We start from the raw sequence: 23,524 nt of genomic DNA on the forward strand, positions 1-23,524 counted from the left end.
CCCAGTCAGAATGGCTATCATCAACAAGACAAGTAATAACAAGTGTTAGAGAGGCTGTGGAGAAAAAGGAACCCTCATACACTGCTGGTGGGAATGTAAATTGATACAGCCACTATGGAAAACAGTATGGAGGGTCATCAAAAAATTAAGAAGAAAATTACCCTGTTTCCCCAAAAATAAGACCTAACTGGACAATCAGCTCTAATGTGTCTTTTGGAGCAAAAATTAATATAAGACCCGGTATTATATTACATATTATAAGACCTGGTCTTATATTACAGTAAAATAAGACTGGGTCTTAAATTAATTTTTGCTCCAAAAGACGCATTAGAGCTGACTTTCCGGCTAAGTCTTATTTTCGGGGAAACACAGAAAATATGATCCAACAATCCCTCTTCTGGGTATATACCCCAAAAAATCTGAAAACATTTATCTATGAAGATATATGTACGCCTCTGTTCACTGCAGCATTATTCACAATAGCCAAGACATAGAAAGAACCAAAGTGTCCTTCAATAGATGACTGGATAAAGATGTGGTATATATACACAGTGGACTACTACTCTGCCATAAGAAAAGATGAAATACTGTCATTTGCAACAACATGGGTGGGCCTTTAGATTATCAAGCTAAGCGAAATAAGTCAGACAGAAAAAGGTTGAGAACCACATAACTTCATTTGTATGTGGGATATAAAACTGAAAGCAACAAAGAAAGAAACAAAAACTCATCGACACAGACAACAATTTAGTGGTTACCAGTGGGTAAGCAGGCAGGGGTGTGGCAGAGAAGGATAAAAGTGATTAAATATATGGTGGTGATGGAAGGAGAAATGGATTGTGAACATACAATGCAATATATAGATGATGTATGCTTGAAACCTATATAATTTTATTAACCAATGTCACCCCAATAAATTTAATAAATTAAAAACACACACAAAAGGTTGGTTTCAAAGCTAAGAGGTGTATCATTCATTTGACATTTATTCAACAGCTACTATGAGCCAGGTATAGTACTCTCTGTGAGAATATAAACACAAACAAGTCCTGGTACTTGACTTCAAAGTGCTCACAGTTTAGTGAGAAAGAGACACAAAAACAAATAACTTGATTTATTTTCTTTTCACCCAGATTCTGTATTGGGTTTCGTTTTCCCCTTTTGTCACTATTTGCTGCCACTTTACTAACCTTTCCAATCTTAATCATTGCTCTGCATTCCTTATTTAAATATTAGTAAAACATGACAAACCTACACCATTTCAAGAATCGCCTTCATTGCTAGAATCACATTCTGGAGGGAAGTGAAACTGCACTAACCATAGCATTTAAATTTGCTCATGCCATGCTCATTTCCGTCCTACTAAAGTGTTCATCCATTCATTTGTTCACAAATATTTATGTTAATAAAATCTAATATAAGGCCCAGGGCTAGCTGGGGAAACAATAGGGGGAACCAGATAACCAGGATTCCTGTCCTCATGGAGCTTATCTCCTAACCATTCCAAGAGGAAAGGAAGGCAGTAAACAAATCCATGAATTTGAATTCGGGTAGGTATGCTATGAAGGAAAACCACAGGCTGCTGTGAGAAAGTATATACGGCACAGGGACCTGGCCTTGGCTGGGGGATGAGGAAGGCCTCCCCTCACAAGTGGCATGAAAGCTGAGATCTGTAAGTTGAGGAAAGCTTGATGAAGGTAGGGGTGGAGGGACAGGCAGGGGAACAGCATTCCAAACAGAGGGAACAGCATATGAAAAGGTCTTAAGCTGGAAAGAACACAATGAAATGAAGAAAGAAAGCCAACGTGTCTGTAAGACAGGTAATAAGAGGGAGAGGGACCCAGGACAAAGCTGGGAAGGTGGCACAGCCAGATGACGCAGAGCCTTGGCGACTACGTCTTTGATTTCAAATGTCACCCGAAAAGTAATGAGAATGTACTGAAAGGTTACAGCAGGTCCACTGAACTCATTTGATGTTCTTTCCAATTCCCTTGGCTACCCATGATTGTTGTATTAAGAGAAAAACAGTATGAAAAAGTGTTTCGATGATGGAAAACATATTTAGAATAGAGAGTGCCATAGAAAGGGTACTAAACTAAGAATGAAAAAAATGAATTCTATTCATAGCACTATTACCCTGGGTAGCTCATTTAACCTCAAAATATCTACATTTCCTCATCATTCCTCACAAATGAAAGCACTAAAAAATTCATAATTCACATACTTGTTGTAAAAAACAAATGAGATAATACATTTGAAAATGCTCTGAATCTCAAAAATATAAGCTCCTTGAGGCAAGGGTTTTTATCTGTTTTTTTTTCTGCTATACCTAGTACCTAGAGGATAGATGGAAAGAAGGGAAGGAGACCTGGCGGTGTGGGGGGGAAGGGATGGGCAGACAAATAGATCACATCAAGCACCAACATGACGCAAGACGCAGCTGTGTGCATGAAGCCCACCTGGGAGGGCAACCTCCACAGCAGAACTGACAGCACAACATCACAGATGCTTGCCAGCCAGTGGGCCTCCCCTTAGAGCCAGCACCGCCACCTCCAGCAGCCATCCCAGAGGACCAGCCAGCTGGCCTCCCAGCACAGGATCAGAAGCCCATGACATCCACGGCCTCAGTGTAGTAAGTGAGAGCGGATGATGGTGAGAAATGAAACCACTGCCCTTCACGCTTCTTCCTAAGAGATGGGTCCCTGACAAGCACCCCAAAGCCAGGCCCTATGTACACATCTTTCTTTACTAATATAATCTATCACTTCAGATTCATATTCTTTTTGTTTCTCAAATGTCGCATTATGGTATATTTTTGTATAACTTCTTAAACATTTCTTACATTCCATCATCTTAGATATGTGTACTCAATTTCTTAAAGAATTACAACTAAAGGTAAAAACAAAGATAAGAAGGAAAATATAAAAAGCCTTAAGATGTCATTTGATGGTTATTAGCTTTATAGCAATGATAATATTAGCCATTTGTTAAATACCTACTTTGTTCCAAACATAGAGTTTGACACTTGGCCTATTGTAATATCTCTAATCCTCAGGACATCTGACAAGGTAAACATTACTGACTGCATTTCATGGACGAGAAAATTAAGGTTCAGAGCATAAATGACTTACTCAAGATTAAGGGGCTATTAAGGCACGCAGTCAGGGTTCAAATTTGAGTCTGTTAGACAATAGCATACATTATATCACATATTATAAAAGTATTCTAAAAGAGAGTGAATTATACATGATAAGAGCAACCTGAGCATTTACTATGTGCCAAATGCTCTTAAGCTCTTTACAAAAATTATCTCATTTCATCCTCTCAACAACCCTGCAAGGTGGTAGTTTTGAGATGAAGAAACTGAAAGTTAGGGAGACTGGGTAACTTGTCAAAGGTTAAAAAAAACTATTGTATAGTAAAGCTGAATATTAACAGAGGTCTGCCGACTCCAAAATGCACCCTCTTAATGGCTTCATAAGAATTCCACTATTAAAATACTATCAGTGTAACTTGTATACCTTTGAAAGAGAATGTCAAAATAGAAGAACAGGATCAATAAACCACTTTAAAGATAATTTAAAGTAACTAGTGCATAAGACATTGTCTCTAAGAGTCTGTTCCCAACCATTGTTTCGGTGATTGTCATCTTGTTCTGTTGCCCCGAATAGCCTTTAGAAGATCTACAAGCAGCATTTTCACTACAAGTATTTTCTTTTCTCATTTGGAAAGCAATTTAAAAATCTATTTCTTAAACTACCAGTTCAATCAAATGGAATTCCTGTCTGTACATCCAAATCTTCAGAGACACAACCAAAATGCATAATAATTATCTAGTCCACAATTCTTGTCATAAAACAATGTTGAGTGGTTAGGAAGGTATTCAAAATCACTGTGCAAATTGCTCATGTGCCACATAAAATACTAGTGTTCACACTTTCCTAAGAAATTCTAGGTTATATCAAGCCTTTTAAGACACTCCCAACATGAATACCTCCCTATCAGAAATAACACTTTTCTAAACCAGGAGATCCCTTGCGCAGGACTCCTTAGCTGTATTTGTTAAGACTACTTTTAATTCCATTTGTAATTAAGAGAGTGTCAGCCCATTCAGGTAACCCGACCTTGTCAATCTACTGACGAGGCAAACCCGATCAGTGAAAAAGAAGCCTAGCAATTCTTGGAAATATATGTCCCTCCCAATTCCTACATATTTTATAATTGCCTTTATTTTTCAATTCTATTCATGTCTATGCTCCCATGTGTCATTCATTCTGATAACAATTGTGGAGAATCATGTGTACATGTGAACTTATGCCCATATCAACTCTCAAACATAAAATGTAAGTACAGGAAGCACCTAACTACTCCCTAATGAAAGTAAATGTATAAACCTGGATGAAATCCCCAAATTTTGTGCTTAATCTTCAAGTTGGGATGTTCCATTAGTATGGGAAAATTACAATGTGTACTTTTAAATACCTTTTAAAAATCAGCGTATATGTGAATGGTTAAAATTAACTCAATATCTTGTCATCAAAGTGGCGGCGTGAGGTGAGCCTCTGTAAAGCTCCCCTGGAACTTACAATGAATCGAACAACAATAACTCCACAAAGGACTCCCTGCACAGCAGACAAGCAAGACGAAGAGGCCCACTACTGAATTCACCTAAAGGTGGGAGAATCACTCGAGCTGGGGAGGAAGAGAGAAGTGTGGAGACGGAGCCGCACGGGCGCAGGACGCAGACCTAGCTCAGTGCTCCGAGCTCGCTGCTTCCCAGAACCACTGCAGCTGCGGGAGAGGGAAGAACCCGGACTGCTAGGGCTCCACTTATGGCCCACAGGGCTGAGGGGGCAGCATATAACACGGCTGAACCCAACGCTCACGGCAGAGACCTCGGAGAAAAGACTGAGGGAAGAAGGCTGAAAACGGTGGTTTAAGCCCTCACTGCCAAGTAGCGAACGGAAGCCTTAGGCACTGAGACTAGCCGTCCCCTCCCTCCCCTCCCAGAGCTCGCCCCGCCCCCACCTGCCCGGTGCTAGAAGTGGAACAGTAGCACTGTCAGATCAAAAGAGCAGAATATTTGCTGTTCTGAGAACTGTGGACGGCAGACACAGATTCGCAGCCCAACTAGTTCCGGCAAAGGGGAGGGAGCTGTGGAAGCAGGACCGGCTGTGGTGGTGGTCGCCGCCATTGCTCTGGGCCACCTCTCACAACTCACCCCGCCCCTGGCCCCACCTATCTGGGCAGATCCCTGCAGGAGTAAACAGAACTGCTGAAACATACGGGCTCTGAATCTAGTGCAGGAAGAGCCTTGGAACTTCAAAAGCTCTCTGCATACCCACACGGACACTGCGACGTGTGACCCAGGCGAACTATAAACAGAGGAGAAGCCCGTCTCCCAGGGAATCTCCCCATTGTGTGAGAAGCTGGAATAGTGCAGAGAAATCATAGCACTACCGTGTGAGAGAGGAAAAAAAGGCTGCAGACGGAGAGAAAAATAAAACGTTCTACCAACAAGTACTGGAAAATAAAAGAAAGAACTCTTCCTATCAACCTGTTGCAGAAGCCACTCCTGTAGATGTCCAGGAAGAGAAATAATAAATCACTAATTGCCATGAATAACCAAGGCAACAAAACAGCTCAGAAAGAAAGTGAAAAGTTTCCCGAAAAGGAACTTAAAGATATGGAAATATGTGACTTAAATGACAGAGAATTCAAGATTGCAGTTCTGAAAAAACTCAACGAGATGCAAGAAAAAACAGACAGGCAGTTTAATGAACTCAGAAACACAATCAAAGAACAACATAAGCATTTTACGAAAGAGATTGAGATTTTAAAAAAGAACCAAATAGAATTTCTGGAGATTAAGAACTCAATATAAGAAATTAAGAATGAAATGGCCAGCTTACGTAGTAGAGTTGACCAGATGGAGGAAAGAATCAGTGACATCGAAGATAGAAACCTGGAAATGATACGGATGGAAGAAGAAAGAGACTTGAGACTTAAAAGAAATGAAAGAACTCTACAAGAACTTTCTGACTCCATCAGAAAGAGCAATATAAGAATAAAGGGCATACCAGAAGAACAAGAAAGAGAGAAGGGAACAGAGAATATATTCAAACAAATTGTTGACGAGAACTTCCCAAACTTGTGGACAGAACTGGATCCTCGAATCCAAGAAGCAAATAGAACACGTAATTACCTCAATCCCAACAGGCCTTCTCCAAGGCACATTGTATTGAAGCTGTCTAAAATCAACGACAAAGAAAGAATCCTCAAGGCAGCCAGGAAAAAAGAAGACAGTAACCTACAAAGGAAAGCCCATTAGATTATCATCAGATTTCTCAGCAGAAACTCTACAAGCCAGGAGGGAGTGGAACCAAATATTCAAACTATTGAAAGAGAGAAATTATGAGCCAAGAATAATATATCCAGCAAAGATATCCTTTAGATATGAAGGAGGAATAAAGACCTTTCCAGACATACAGAAGCTGAGGGAATTTTCTAATACACGACCTGCACTACAAGAAATACTAAAGGAGGCTATTCGACCACCATCAACAGGGACAATTTGTGGCAAACAAAACATAAAAAGGGGGAGAATAAAGGCCTGAACCGGAATATGGGAATGGAGAAAGTAAGCGTGCTGAAGAAAATGGAATACTCTAAATATCAAACTTTCTTTTACATAAACTTAAGGGTAACCACTCAAAAAAAATCCAGAACTGAAATATATACTGTAATAAAAGAAGAAACAGAGGGAAACATCATAGAATACCACCACACAGAAATAATAGACAACAAAAAAGACAAAGAAACAATGGAGACACAGCCTTACAAGAAAACTAAAGATAGAATGACAGGTAATCCTCACATATCAATAATTACCCTAAATGTAAATGGACTGAACTCACCAATAAAAAGGCACAGAGTACCAGACTGGATCAAAAAACTAAACTCAACCATATGCTGTCTCCAAGAGACACATCTCAGCTACAAGGACAAGCATAGACTCAAAGTGAAATGGTAGAAATTAACACTCCAACCAAATGGTACCTAGAGAAAATCAGGTGTAGTCATAATGATATCAGATGAAACAGACTTCAGGGTGAAAAAGATAACAAGAGACAAAGATGGACATTTCATAATGGGAAAGGGGACTATACAACAAGAAGACATAATAGTCATCAATATTTATGCTCCCAATCAGGGAGCACCGAAATATACCAAGCAACTACTAACAGAAGTAAAGGGAGAAATTGACCAAAACACAATTATACTAGGGGACTTAAACACATCATTGACAGCTATGGATAGATCATCCAAACAGAAAATAAATAACAAAATAGCAGCCCTAAATGACACATTAGATGAAATGAACATAATTGACATATATAGAGCACTTCATCCTAAAACATCAAACTATACATTCTTTTCTAGTGTACATGGAACATTCTCAAGGATAGACCATATATTGGGACATAAAAATCAGCCTCAGCAAATTTAAGAAGATTGCAATCATACCAAGCATATTCTCTGATCACAAGGCTTTGAAATTGGATATCAACTGCAAAAAGAAAGGAAAAAACACAAATACATGGAGATCAAACAACATACTTCTAAAGAACGACCGGGTCAAAGAAGAAATTAGAGGAGAGATCAAAAGAGACACAGAAACAAATGACAATGAAAATACATCCTACCAAAATTTTTGGGATGCAGCGAAAGCAGTTTTAAGAGGGAGATTTATATCATTACAGGCCTATCTCAAGAAACAAGAAAAATCCCAAATAAATAACCTCATGTTACACCTTAAAGAACTAGAAAACGAAGACCAAATAAAACCGAAGGTCAGCAGAAGAAAGGAAATAACAAAAATCAGTGCAGAACTAAATGAAATAGAGAACAAAATGCCAATACAAAAAATTAATGTGACAAAGAGCTGGTTATTTGAACAGATTAGCAAAACTGACAAACCCTTGACTAGACTCACTAAGATAAAAAGAGAGAAGACACGAATTAACAAAATCAGAAACAAAAAGGGGAAATTATCACAGACACCACAGAAACACAAAGGATCATCCAAGAATACTATGAAGGACTATATGCCACCAAATTCAGTAACCTAGAAGAAATGGAGACGATTTTAGAAACATATAGCCTTCCAAGGCTGAACCATGAAGAACTGGAAAATCTAAACAGACCGATCACCAGTAACAAAATTGAATCTGTCATCCAAAACTTTTCCCAAAAGCAAGTGTCCGGGACCAGATGGCTTCACTAGTGAATTCTACCAAACCTTCAAAGAGGATCTAATACCTGTCCAGCTCAAACTCTTCCAAAAAACTGAAGAAGAGACAGTACTCCCCAACTCATATTCTGAGGCCGACATTATCCTGATACCAAAACCTGGTAAGGAAAATACAAAAAAAGAAAACTACAGACCAACATCTCTGATGAATACAGATGCAAAAATCCTAAACAAAATTCTAGCAAATCGAATACAGCAATGCATTAAAAAGATTATTCATCATGACCAAGTGAGGTTCGTCCCCGGAGCACAAGGATGGTTCAACATCCGCAAATCCATCAACGTGATACATCACATAAACAAAATAAAGGACAAAAATCATATGATTATATCAATTGATGCAGAAAAAGCATTTGACAAGATACAACATCCATTTATGATTAAAACACTTAATAAAATAGGTATAGAAGGAAAATACCTTAACATAATAAAGGCCGTATACGACAAACCCTCAGCTAGTCTCATAATTAATGGTGAAAAACTGAAGCCCTTTGCTCTACGTTCAGGAACACGACAGGCTGTCCCCTATCACCTCTGCTTTTCAACATAGTGTTGGAAATCCTTGCCAGAGCAATCCGGCAAGATAAAGAAATAAAAGGCATCCAAACTGGGAATGAAGAAGTTAAATTATCACTCTTTGCAGATGACATGATGCTATACATTGAAAACCCTAAAGACTCCACCAAAAAGCTATTAGAAACAATCAACGAATACAGTAAAGTTGCTGGCTACAATATCAACGTACGAAAGTCCATTGCATTCCTATATACTAACAATGAAATCTCAGAAAAAGAAATACAAAAAACAATTCCTTTTGCAATTGCAGCAAAAAGAATAAAATACCTAGGAATAAACTTAACCAAGGATGTGAAAGACCTATATACTGAAAACTACAAGACATTTTTGAAAGAAATTGAAGAAGACACAAAGAAATGGAAACACATTCTGTGCTCATGGATTGGTAGAATCAACATAGTTAAAATGCCAGTATTACCCAAAGCAATATACAGATTTACTGCAATCTCCATCAAAATCCCAATGGCATATTTTAAAGAAGTAGAACAAAACATCATCAGATTTGTTTGGAACCACAAAAAACCCCGAATAGCCAAAGCAATCTTAAGAAAAAAGAACAATACTGGAGGTATCACACTCCCTGACTTTAGCTTGTACTACAGGGCTACAATAATCAAAACAGCATGGTATTGGCAGAAAAACAGACACATAGACCAATGGAATAGAATTGAGAACTCAAAAATATAACCTCATAACTATGGACAGATAATTTTTGACAAAGAAGCAAAAAAGATACAGTGGAGGAAAGACAGCCTCTTCAATAAATGGTGCTGACAGAATTGGATAGTCACGTGCAAAAGAATGCAACTGGACTGCTATCTGTCACCATGTACCAAAATTAATTCCAAATGGATCAAAGACTTAAGCATAAAACCTGAAACAAATAAACTGCATAGAAGAAAACATAGGTACTAAACTTATGGACCTTGGGTTCAAAGAGCATTTTATGAATTTGACTCCAAAGGAAAGGGAAGTAAAAGCTCAAATAAATGAATGGGACTATATGAAACTTAAAAGCTTCTGCACAGCAAAAGAAACCATCGTCAAAATAAAGATGCAACCAACTGAATGGGAGAAGATTTTTGCAAACAGTGCCTCCGATAAAGGGCTGATATCCAAAGTATACAAGGAACTCATGCAACTCAACAACAACAAAAAAAAACAACCAATTGAAAAATGGCCAGACAACCTGAAGAGACATTTCTCCAAAGAGGAAATACAAATTGCAAATAGACATATGAAAAAATGCTCAACATCACTAATCATCTGAGAAATGCAAATAAAAACCACAATGAGATATCACCCCACCCCAGTCAGAATGGCTATCATCAACAAGACAAATAGTAACAAGTGTTGGGGAGGCTGTGGAGAAAAAGGAACCCTCATACACTGTTGGTGGGAATGCAGACTGATGCAGCCGTTATGGAAGGCAGTGTGGAGGTTCCTCAAAAAATTACGAATAGAATTACCATATGACCCAGCAATCCCTCTCCTGGGTATCTACCCAAAAAATCTGAAAACATTTATACATAAAGACACGTGTGCTCCAATGTTCATTGCAGCTTTGTTTACGGTGGCCAAGACATGGAAACAACCGAAATGTCCTTCGATAGATGAATGGATAAAGAAGTTGTGGTATATATACACAATGGAATACTATTTGGCGGTAAGAAAAGATTATATAGGAAGGACCATTTGTGACAACATGGATGGATCTTGAGAGTATAATGCTAAGCAAAATAAGTCAGACAGAAAAAGCAAAGAACCATATGATTTCACTGATATGTGGTATATAAACCAAAAACAACAAAACAAGAGAAACAAATTGGAAACAAAAACTCATAGACACAGACAATAGTTTAGTGGTTACCAGAGGGTAAGGGGGTAGGGGGGTGGTAGATGAGGGTAAAGGGAATTAAATATATGGTGATGGAAGGAGAACTGACTCTGGGTGGTGAACACACAATGGGATTTATAGATGATGTAATACAGAGTTGTACACCTGAAATCTATGTAATTTTACTAACAATTGTCACCCCAATAAACTTAAAAAAAAAAAAAAAGGAAAAAAAAGAAACTAAAAAAAAATTAAATCAATAAATTCTGCAGAAAAATGCAATGAAGAACACAAATCACTTCTAATGACACCACTGTCAACATCACGTCCGACTTTTTTCTTGGCATATACAGGTATAAACACTGAGTTTCTCAATTATACAGTTGCGCCACATGTACTGTTTTGCAACCTGCTTTGTTTTTGTTTTTTTATTTTTCCATGTAATAATAAATCAGGGACCATATTTTAAAAATTAACAAATATAGCTCTACCTATTTAATTCTCCCACAACTGATTTAACCAATCTTTCACTGATGGAGAAAGTTTCTTTCAACCCTGTGCTTTTAGAAACAATACTGAACATCCTTGTACACGGGAGTATTTGTCAAAGCAGTCCTTTCAGACAAATTCCTAGAAGTAGAAATACTATGTCAAAGGATGTGGCTTCTGATACATATTGCCAAATTGCCTTCCAGAAAGATCGAGCCAGCTGACACTCCCACCAGCAACAGAAGAGAGTGCAGGCTTCTCCACACCCCGACCTTCCCTGGCAGTGAGTATTCTTTTTAAATTGTTGCCAATCTGATAAACAAAATAAATGGCAACTTCAGATTGCTTTCATTTGCATTTTCTTTTCCTAAGTGTATTGAAATATAGAGGTAGTAAGTCAGTGTCTACTGAAGAGCTAAGCTGTGGAGGCAAACAGTCCTCAGTTACAAAAGCCCTGCCAAGCCTGTGACCTAGGACAGACTACCTGCCTTAACTCCCTAAACTGGACTCCCCTCAGTGCAAAATGTAAATAATTACACCTGTCATGGTATTTTTTTAAGCATTAAGTGTAAAGCCTTTCGTCCAGTCAGCCATTTTTGTATTTCTTCTCTTGCAAACTGCCTTTTCATATCCTTGGTCCATTTTTGTGCTGGAGAATTCATCTTTTTGTTTATTAATCTGTAAGAGCTCATTATATACAATATAAACTATGGGTAATAACTCTTTGGCTGCTATATATACCTTTATGTTGCCAACATTCATTTTTAATTTGATGGTGTTCTTTGTTATATAGTAGTTAATTCTCTTTTACTTTTTTTTTAAAATTCTTTAGTTTCTGCCACTGATATGCTTACAAAGATCTTCAGTACCACAGGATTATAAACAAAGATTGATTATAAAACTTTTATAGATTTAAAAACTTTTAACAGCAAAATCTTTCATCAGAAACAGTTTTGCTATAAAGTGAGTACTTAACTTCATCTTTTTTTCTCTTAAATCCTATGTAATGCCAACACCTTTCAGAAATCCTTTCATCATTGATTTGAAATGCCACCTTCATATAAAAAAGTTTCTAATCCTTTACCTGAGATTCTGAAATCATAAAGCTCTGAAAGTGAAGAATTTTTTTGTTTATTTTTTAAAGCCTGACCTGAACCAATGTTGAGGCTATTTCTATTCTTTATTTATTCCATTTAGTGTCACTTTAATCTGTTTTGCTGTAGAAATAAACATGAATTTAACTATGAGATGTTGCTGAATTCTAAAACATGGCTGGCCAAAAGTGTTTTAAATAAATGACTGTGAACCTGTATTAGGTTTCCATATATAGTCAAACCTTCCTATTGTAGCTATGCCATTCTAATTTCTTTCATTCTGTTAAAATAATTAATATAAGTGACAGTGACTTTTGAATGCTAAACGAATCTTGAATTTCTGGGATAAACCCCACTTGGTAATGATGTAGTCTCCTTTTTCCATTTTGCTACATTCAACTTGTTAGTATTTTATTAAGGATTTTTGCATCGATGTTAATGAAGTCTATAATTTTTTATCAGATGGCTTTGTCAAGTTTATGCTGGCCTCTATTTTCTAATTTTATATGCTATTTTGTTTTTACTTACTTCATTTTATAATGTTTTTATAGTCAACGAGATAAAATCTCCCGGTTTTCATTCTTTACTAGTGTCAAACAATATTTTTTGAACTTTAGAATTGTTTTAGCAAATTCCACAGAACAATAATCCCATTGCAATTTTTTTGAATTGCATCAAATTTTAGATTAATGTGGACAAAAGTGACATTGATATGTTTACTATATTGATACTTCTCACCAATGAACATGATATGTTTCTCTATTCATTCAAATGTTCATTTATGTGCCTTAGATAAGTTTGGAAATGTTCTTCATATACGTCCTGCCAAATTCCTATGTGTTTTACAATCGCCTATATTTTTCAAGTCTATTCATGTTTATGCTACCATGTTTCACTTGTTCCAATTACCAATTGTGGATAACTGGTATAATTTTTTCCTTGGAAGGGATGGAATACCAAGTAGAAGAAGCTAAGCATCACCATTTCATTTATTTAACAAACATCTACTAAACACAGAATTTGTACTAGGCACTGAATATTCAAACAGTGATAAGACACTACCCCTGTCCTCAAGGTTCACTGTCTAGAGAGGGAGATAAACAAGGAATCACAGAAGCATAACACAGCGAGGGAAGTTCTGTGTTAGGGGAGAGTCCAGGAGAACAACTCAGAGCCTTCCTGCAGGAGTAGAGTATTGTCAGGAAAACCCCCCTCAAGAGCTGACCCCTGACCCCTGAGGTAGATCCCCACTTCTCACCTGAACATGGCTGGCAATGAGTAGGCACATCTATACGCTGCATTCCTCTCCCCCTAATGAATGCCATTAATCTAGAGCTGAGTGTGCCCTGTCTTTCATGTCTGAACATGGCAGCCAATCCCTTTGATTTGCTGGCTCAGCTACCTGGCTGTCTGTCACTGAGCTGGGCCTGGGCACTGTAGGTCAAGAAACCACATTTCCCATACCCGCCTCTCCTCAGTAACGTCAGGGAAAGGCCATCAGTGTCAAGTGGGTCATTACAGCTTTACCACCCAGGAGACACACAGCAGTTTTGCTTTCCTTTGCTTGTTACCATCTTAGGCATGAAATGGAACCATTTTCTCCCAGAACATACTGTCCCTGTGTGGAAATACATGACAGCAGTTTCTGGGCTTTAAAAGCATCTAGAGCCAGAGATCCGATGCTTGGATGAATGGCCACCCCTCCTCCTCGGCTCAGCATCAACTGAGCAATCGTCTCACAACTGCAGAGTCCTTTCCACAGTGACCACAGGAAGCTGTGCATGGAAGAATGGGGTGAGTATACACAGTCACTTGTACTGTTCCTGAAGAGGCCCCAGGGATATGTCCAGTTATTCAAAAGCACATCTGGAAAGAATTCACTTGTCTTGAACCCTGCTTGCTCAATAGCAAAACAAGTGAAAGCACCACAAAATGCTCCATCATAGCGATCTCAATTGCCGAGGCTGAAAGTTTTCCCACCTGAGCATCATAAATGAGACAAATTGCATAACAGGATAATAAGAGTTATTGCTGAAAGATGCAATCACAAAATAAAAGGACCTTTCAAAACCTGAGTATAGTTGGTAATTATCCAGGAATGGAACATAAAGAAGAATAATTTCAAAGTTCCTGCTTCTTCATGTTATCGTGAAACTGAGATGGCCACATGCCAAAGATTATTCTTTCAGTTACAACACACCTTCCTAAGTCTCTAACAACAGCTCTAGTCCTTTCTGCTAACTAGGCTGCTATAGTACATTGTCTTGTTTATTATTCTAATCTCAAATGCCCAAATTCACAAAGTTCTTTCCTCCTATGAAAACAAAACTTCCACCTGGTAAGAGTCACAGCAGGAAAAAAATAATGTAACTTTCTACTAGTTCTTTATGCTTCAGTTGTCATGGTATGTATTCATCTGAGTAAGATTCCTGCCTGATAAGAGATGCACCCCTCCGAAAACAGTACTAGCAAAGCCTGGTTCTCTGATGAAAAAAAGAAAGAAAAGAGGGAAGGAAAGAAGGAAGGAAGGAGGGAGGGAGGGAGGGAAGAGGGGATTGGATGATGTTCTCTCTTGACTCCAAAGCACTTGAATTTGATTTGGGCATAGTACCCTCAGTCACACCTAAAACTACTTGTGGCAGACCTTGTTCTTTAGGCTAAGAACTCAAAATACAACCACTATTCCCAACCTCCTTTTGCTGTTCTACCTCCATTCTAGAGACCAGAGGAGCAAACATTCGCTTTGCAGCCTCCCTTACCACAAAGAACGGCAGTGTGACCATTCTGGCCAATAAAATGAAAGTGGAGGTGTGCTGCGGCATTCTGGGAAGACTACTGCTGTTCCTGATAAAAGTGAGAGTCTCTTCCCTTTATCTTCCAGCCTTACAGATACAGTGTTAGGAGCTGCAGCCATCTTGCCACCGCAAGAAAAAGAAACGCCAAGACAATAGCAGACACTCACCCTGATGCCTTTGAGCCAATGAACCAATGCCAGAAGCAGCTGAGCTGCAGACTTGTTATACGATTAAAATAAATCTCTACTTATTTTGCCATTGTCAGTTTGGTTCTTTGTGTGTTTTTGTTTGTTTTTTCCACTTGTTGCCAAGCACATTCCTAACTGATACACTGTTCACCAAATTCACTAGGCTTAGAGAACCAGACAGCTTTCTGAAACCAAGAATGCAAAGCTCTTCAACTAAAAATAGTCATTTAAAAGTTTAAAGAAAAAGCACACAGAGTGAAGTAAGCTCCAGAATCCATTTATTTCATGTTCTATAAAATTAACCCTCTGCCTGTTTTCTTCCAAGGATGAGAATCTCAGAATTGGAAGAATTGACTTTAAACACCTGAACTCTCTCTAAATAACCCAGAGGCAGCTATCTAGCCTCTGCTTGAAATATGTATAATAGGCATTCACTGCCTCTAGAAGAAGCCCATACCATCTTTAGATGACTATTTTAGAAAGGTCTTTCTTATATCAACCTGACATTTCCATCTATTTGTCTTCCTCTGCCTCCTGAGAAATACAGAACAGAGAGAATCTCTTTTATGAATTGAAGCCATCCAAACGTGTGACAGCAGCCATCATATCACCGTGTCTGCCTGCACAGTGGTTCACCAATTCCTTCAACCTTCCTCCTGAGAGAGGCTACGGGTTCTAGTGCCACACCATCCAATACTGCAAGCCAAATAAGTCGTTTTAAATTTTCTAGTAGCCCAGTGGCCACATTTTTTTAAAAAGGTGAAATTAATTTTAATAATGATTTTATATAACCTAATGTATCAAAAATATTAGTTCAACAGATACTCAAAATGAAACAAATAATGATGAGATACTTTACTTCTTCTTCTTTTTTTTTTTTTTTTTGGACTAATTTGAAATCCACTATGTATTTTCCACTTCAGGACATATCAATTTGGAGTAGTCACACTTTCACTGTTCAACTGTCACATGTGGTACAGAAGCTGCTGCATTAGACAGCACAGGTCTAATGGAAGAACATATGCTGTTTTCTGTAGATGGACAACAGGGAGTGTTTGATTAATCAGAAAAAATTGGCAAAATATTAGTACCAAGTTTCTCACCCTACAATACTGCACAGACCTTTTCTAAAGGAGTGCAAGGGGAAATTGTATTTCATGGACCTCTGAGACTATGCCCGTGAATTTCCAGGAGTCAATACTCCCCAACTGAGAACTGTCTTTAAAAATAGCTTTGTGTTGTTTTTCGTTTTGTTTTGTTTTTAGCTTATCCTCAAAACAAAAACACACAAAAAAGATTTTATTTTGTTTGGAATTTGAGGAGCTCTAAGATTCCTGTTTGAAAACACTGTTGGAGCAGAATCAGGAGGTCTTTATTCTCATCTCCAGTCTGCCACCAAGTAAGTTAAAAAAAAAAGAATTCTTTCTTCAGGCCTCTTTTCTCTAAGGATGCCCCACTTTCCCACTAAACAACACTGTTCTAAGCATTCACAAACCATCCTTTCTAGAACTCTGCCCACAAGTAGCATAAAGCCCCCTTCAGTCTATGGTTTTTGAACCCATATTCTTCACTATTGAAAATCAGATTGCATTTACCTACCTTCATAATTCCAACATGTTGCCACTCTTCAAAATTCCATAAAACAAAAACTTATCAAATGATCCCCAAATTTTTTCAGTATCCTGAAATATAGTTTTTCTGGATCAAAAATCTGAAACTCATTTTGAGCAACTAAACAATCTCGTACAATCTATTCAACTTTCTCAAGCTTTCATTTCATGCTACCAATGATTTTTCTGGCCTGGTCAGGATGACCATTTCTGCCTTCATTCACTCATTTTAAAAAGACTTGTTGAGGATCTACTATATATGCCAACACAATGGGAAGACAGGTGACACTGAATAAGACAAAGGCAGTCCCTGCTTTCAAAGAGCACTCCAGTGATGGATAAAAATTAACAAACAAGCAAATAAATAGGCAGGACAATTTCAGGTAGTAAAGAGAGATAATAATACAGCTAACATTTAAGAGCTTATCATGCCACATATCCTTGTAAATATTACAATTTAACCCTCAAAACCACTCTATGAAGTATATACTGTTATTATCAATCCCATTTCATATACGAGAAAATTGAGAAACAGATTACACTGCTAGAAAGAACAGAAGAGAGAAGTTGTGAGCGAGAGGCCTGATGCAGTCTGGGCGGTCAGTAAAGGCGTCTCTGAGGTCATCTGGGCTGGGCCTTGAACGCAGAGCCAGACACAGAGATCAACGGGCAGAATGTTCCAGAGCGAGTGGACAGCAAGTGTAGAAGCCTAAGACGGGCTGAACCTGGCAGGAGGAACCCGGGGAGTGCCAGGAACAAAAAGAAATAAATTGTGGCTGAAACATAAAGAGGGAAGAGACAGCAGTAGGAGGTGAAGAGGTGGAGAGGTAAGAACAGGAGCCAATTTATGATAAGGAGCTCGTATTTTATTACAAGTACAATGGAAACCCGTTGGGGTATTTTAAGCTGGGGAATGACATCATCTAATTGACATTTTTAAAAGACCCTCTGGTTGCTATGGGGAAATGAATTGTAGAGGCAAGAATGGCATCAGAGAAACCAGTTAGGACAGAGAAGATGGAAGGCAAACAGTGAGTGAGTACTTCTGGCTTCCCTCTGCCATCTGTTAACATTTTTTTTTTTTTTTTAAAGATTTTATTGGGGAAGGGGAACAGGCTTGTTTCCTTTTGCTTCTTGGCAGACTTACCTGCTGGGCTGATGGGGTCACTTGCTCTAGGTTACACGGGAACCAGAGAAGAGCCTAGGACCTCCTTTTAGATCCTCTGGCTTCTGATTCCAACCTCCACTCAAACAAGGGGAACACGTACAAACAATTTAAAGGCAAGGAAAGCAAAAAACAAGGGCAACACAGTCCGTGATTATCTCCTGCTGCTGCTCGATTAAGCCCAAAATGTACACAGCACTTCTCTCTATAAATAATTCTCAATTCAAAACCAAAGGATTCAAATAATACTTGAAGTCCTGGGAGTTAACTAACGATGATTTACTTCTCATTGAAAAGAAACCCTGATGAATATCTAAGCATGCTGAGGTGACTGCAAACATTTTCACTAATAACCCCTCTCATCCCTATATGTACCTGCTACCCATCCCATCAAGACATAGAATTTACTTCTTCTCCCTTTGAATATGGTCTGGCCTTTTGACTCCCTCTGACTCACAAAACATGGGAGAAGTTATGCTGTGGCAGTTCTAGATTTAGGCCTCAAGAGAAGTGGCAGCTTCCATAATTCATACACTAGCAACCGAGCCACCGTGCTAGAAAGAGGCTGGTCTAAATACTGGAAGAAACAAGGCCTATGGTAGAGAAGAAAGGTGCCACAGTCTACAGCCAACAGGAGACATGTGAGTGATGCTTTCTTGGACTTCCCAGTCCCAGCCAAGCTCTGCAACTGAAAGCGTCTGCTGTATTAGTGACACTAGCCAACACCATATGATGCAGAAGAACCATTCGGCTGATCATAGCCAACCCACAAAACTGTGAGGAATAACAAACTGTTAGTGTTTTAAGCCACCAAGTTTTGAGATAGAATGCTATGCAGCAATAGATAAATAAAAATGTATGAGTTGCTGATTCTACAGTCCCTTTGTAAATCATGAATGCAATCTGAGGAAGGTCAACAGATCAAACCAATAAAAAAAAAACCCACTGATGAAGATACCTCATTATTGTTTAATTTCTTCGGGAATTTAGTATTGCCTCTTCTGATTTCTGGTCCTATGTATTCATTTTACATTACAAGCTAAAGGAGTCTGATTTCTCATATTCAACTAAATTTAACACCTTTTTAGTACGACTCTCTTATGGGTAAATAAAAGATGAACTAGACCCAGGCTCTGCCCTCTAAGAGTTTATGTTCAAGCGAAAGGTATATGTGTACACAAATATTTCCACTTGAAGAAGAATGTGTTTATGTGATAATCAAATCAATGGAGGAAAGGGATCATTCATGCAGATTTGAATAGATGAAGACAAAACGCAGAATATTCCAGACAGAAATATGAACAAGAACAGAGACAAAGAAGTGGTACAGTACGGGGTACTTTTCAGGAATGGCAAGTTCGCTGACAACTGAGACCAGGCATGACCCAGCTCTTTTGGTCCAAATGAATCACTCCCGATGCAAGCCCTGTTAGAATGCTTATCACATGGAGCTGCAGAGAGGGTGGTTTGAAGGACCCAAGTTTCAAAATGAGGACCCTGAGGTCAGGGTGTTGAAACAGATAATCTGGGAATGTATCGCATATGCTTTCCTGCTCTTTCACTCGACCTTGTGGGTAGCCACCAATATCATCTCTCTCCACTTTGCTAAATCCCTTCCGTTTCAAGGTTCTCCATGCACTTATTTATTCATTCAGCCACCTTTTATTGGGCACCAGCTATTTGCCAGACCCTGTTCTAGGTGCTGAGGATGCACTAATGAACTAGGCTAGGGTTTCCAGGCGGGAATTCCCACCTGTTCTCAGGAATTTTTTTCCACCTTCCCATTCCCGAAACCCGAGATATAAACTATTTTCTGTTCTCCAAGATGAATCGTTTCCACAAAGTGACAGCCGATACTACCAACTACCTGGGTTCAAGGAACCGATTTTCCCAATTTCCTGACCAACTTTTCTTGGGATTTGGAAAATGAAAAATGAAAAAAATTCCCAAGAACGAGTGGGAATTCCCCTCCCCACCCCAGAAACCCTAGCGATAAATAGGAAAAATGTCTAAGAGATACATTGTGAATAGTACATTTATTTCCCATTGTGGGTATTACTGGGTTCAAGGAGCCGATTTTCCCGATTTCCCGACCAACTTTTCTACGGATTTGGGAATGGGAAAGCAAACAAAATTCCTGAGAATGGGTGGGAATTCCAGCTTGGAAACCCTAACCTAGGCAGCCAATGACCCTGCCTTCACAGAGATGAACCGTGAAGAGGGGTGGGAAGTAGACAGGGCAGGTAGTCAGAAACGGCTGGAGGAGGGCACATTTGACCAGAGGTCTACTGAAGTGAGAAAGCAAGCTATGGGAATATCTGGGGGAAAGAGCATTCCAGGCAGAGGAAGGAGCAAATGCATAGTCAAAGAAGGAGGCCAGTAAATGAGGAAAAGGAGGTAGAAACGGAGACAAGAGAGGAAGCAGGGATCAGGTCACACGGAGGCCTGTAGGTAATGCCCAACACCTCAGGTTTTGTTTTCAGTGTGGTGAGAAGCCTATCTCGTCACATCCTTTCCCAGCCCCCAACCCAGCCCCAGAAGTCTCTACCGATCACTTTCTCCTGTGCGTGTATCTCCTGTCCTTTTAAGAGCCTCCAAGTCTACAGTCCATGGATTTCCATTCATCTCTTATGCCTCAGTCCTATTTCCTCAACTATGTCTCTAGACACAGGGCAGGAGCTCTGTCATATTCTCCTCTGCACTCCCAAGGCCTGGCACCTAAGTGGTGCGTGATAAATCATTTTGGAAGGTGACAATAATGATGTAATCCCTTTGGGTCCTTTCCAGTTGTAAGATCTATGATTCCTTTGAACTCTTCTGACAAATTAGTTTGCACGATGACCTCAGAGGACTGACATCTTCTCAGATATTTTGAGACGACAGTCACGCCGCTCTCAGCGTTCCCATCCATCACATGATTACATCAGAGTTTTTGTTCAAATGAAGGCTGTGCCACTTGGAATGGGGTCTCCTTACATGAAACTGTGTATTAGTATCTGTTCTTTAAGCCTCTTGAACATTGGGAGAAGCATAAATGGCTATTAAATAAAGGCTATCCTGATGTGATCCCACTGCCAGCCTTTAAAGATGGAGTCCAATCCTTTGCTGCTTCTCCCAGGGAAAGGTGGCGGATAATTCCTCTCTCCTATAGTCTGGGTTCACCACAGTGATTTATTTAAGAAGTGGGGTTCTGGGACTTGTGGGGCTACGTCACAAGCAGCCATGAGCCTTACAGTTTCTATCCATACCTTTGGGAATGCTTCCTCTGGATACCCAGCTGCTATGCTGTAAATACAAAAGCACATGGAGAGACCAGCTATCAGTGCTCTGACCACCAGCCCCAGCAGAGCACCTTGCCAGGAACCAACATCAACTGTCAGCCATCTAAGCCTAGGCACCAGCCATATGAGTGAAGAAGCATCTTAGAAGTAGATTCTCCAGCCCCAACTGCTCAGCTCCCACCACATGGATCAGAGGCAAACCATCCAGCTGAGCCCCTTCTGAATTGCTAATCCACAAAATCATGAGCAAAATAAAACAGCTGTTTTAATCTGTCAAGTTTTAGGGTAGTTTGTTATATACAGGAATTTTTTTAAATTATTTTAAACTACCATGTAACATCACACCTCACAAGGGTGCCTCTCCCCTAATTACTTATAAAAATGAAACATATACAAAGTTCAAGGTTTGTCCTATGTCCAGTGACTGCCCTGCCCAGGGATTTGATTCAGAGGACACGAGGAAGACACATAGGTAGCTTTAAATGAGTACCCTGAGTCAATCTTACTAATAAAATTGCAGGCCAACAAAAGTCACCTGAAATTCATCCCATGCAAGAGCCACACCACCTATTTGGATTATACAGGTCACAGAATTATGCTACTGGGCAAATTACACATATTTTCACTCAGTTACCCTGCAGGCCAGAAAACAATTTATTACATTACTTAAAAAACACGGATGGTACTTAAAACAAATGAAATGTTCAAGTCTATTATACAGGTAAAAAGATCCAACTGCTAAGCAATGATTGTATGCAACAGTAGGAATTTCTGAAATTATTCTCAATCAGATGCTACAAGCCAAATGAAAAACACTCAATTGTAAATTTTCCTCTCCTTCAGAACATCCTTTTGTTTGTACAAAGCAGCTCTGTTATGAAGACAAAAGCTACCCCCAAATGGGCAGGCATTTTTATCCTCCTCAGTGTGAATACACTTTTCCCCAACAACAGTTATTTCAGACCCTACAAGAGAGGTGTCTGGGAAAGCAGCCTGCTCGTTTCATAACCCTCCCACTCCCTCTCTCCGCCACTACCTACTTTACATAGCGTTTGGCTCTCCAAAATAATATAGAACCATTATGTGGACCGGTGGAGGTGGGGAGGGATGACACAAAAAGAACAAATTTTAGTAGTAAATGCTTTAGAGTATCATTTGTTCAGATAAACTATTACCTTGAACTATGTCTAATCATATTCTATCACACACTTTCCATAATATGCATTCACACTCACCATTGGCGCACAATTTTTAAAAATCAACAAAAGAAAATCACTTCTTAAGAAAACACCCTAAGAGCTAGGGGCATAAAAATGTGAAAATGGCAAAATGCCTTTAAGCGAAAATATCATCTCCCCAGCTTTATGAGTACATATTTGCTTGAACATTACTTCATTAGCAATAACAACAACAAGATCTTAACAAAAGGAACCGAAATGTCAACATTTACATCACTGGAAGCTATATGGCTATATGTATTTTTCAAAAGAGAACTGCAACGTTTAATTAGAGAAGAGGAAACGTATTAACCTCTGATGAGAATATTGAATGAAACACTAACCATTTCTTTCGCACAGAAACCATTCCTTAAACGCAGTAAGTCATTAAATTACCATAACCCATATCTAAAAACATATGAACTTACATTCCTACACTGCATCACATTTCTAAAATTGCTTAAAAGGCACAACTAGCTGGTAACACAATCAAAAGTAAATATAATGACATTTTGATTATGTGGCTCTGACAATCAATAAAATGGAAGTTAACAGGAATTTAAGAAATGAAGCAGAAGACATAAGTCGTGTTCTTTTCATTTAAGTAAGAACATTTGTAGGTTGTGTCTTCCAGATCTGGGAGCCATTACTTACATGTTAAATTCAAAAGAAAAGAAATGGGTCTAGGGTAATAATAAAAGCTAGTTTGGTTAAATGTCAAACCACTTGACACTAAGTTTCTTGCACCTTCTGTATAACCAAGAAAGCCAAATCCTGTTCAGTGGTCTTCTCTGATGTAAAAGCACATTTAATGGAGGAAATGAATGTAGGTATTTCAAATTTACCTCTTCAAAATGACTAAGGTGGTCTGCCTGGCAGGTTTAGGCAGAGAGGAGATTGTCACCAGGTCCCAGGGGACTTACCTTTCCCATATGAAATGGTCCTGCCTCAGAAAAAG

At 39.0% G+C, this 23,524-nt stretch overlaps 1 protein-coding gene and 1 long non-coding RNA gene across 11 annotated transcripts in view; one reads left to right on the forward strand and one right to left on the reverse strand.

Moving 5' to 3' along the window:
- SOCS2 (suppressor of cytokine signaling 2) overlaps nucleotides 1-23,524 on the reverse strand; it is a 286,616-nt gene that overhangs the window by 151,390 nt on the left and 111,702 nt on the right. The window lies entirely within an intron of this gene.
- LOC141568500 (uncharacterized) lies at nucleotides 11,066-15,327 on the forward strand. 2 transcript variants are annotated; one of them, XR_012491656.1, is made up of 4 exons: nucleotides 11,066-11,499; nucleotides 12,049-12,179; nucleotides 13,890-14,104; nucleotides 15,030-15,327. It is a non-coding gene; the product is annotated as an uncharacterized LOC141568500 (long non-coding RNA). The 2 variants fall into 2 exon arrangements; XR_012491658.1 differs by lacking the exon at nucleotides 12,049-12,179.

This window comes from Rhinolophus sinicus, linkage group LG02 (genome assembly GCF_036562045.2).
Source record: "Rhinolophus sinicus isolate RSC01 linkage group LG02, ASM3656204v1, whole genome shotgun sequence".
Taxonomy (NCBI): Eukaryota; Metazoa; Chordata; class Mammalia; order Chiroptera; family Rhinolophidae; genus Rhinolophus; species Rhinolophus sinicus.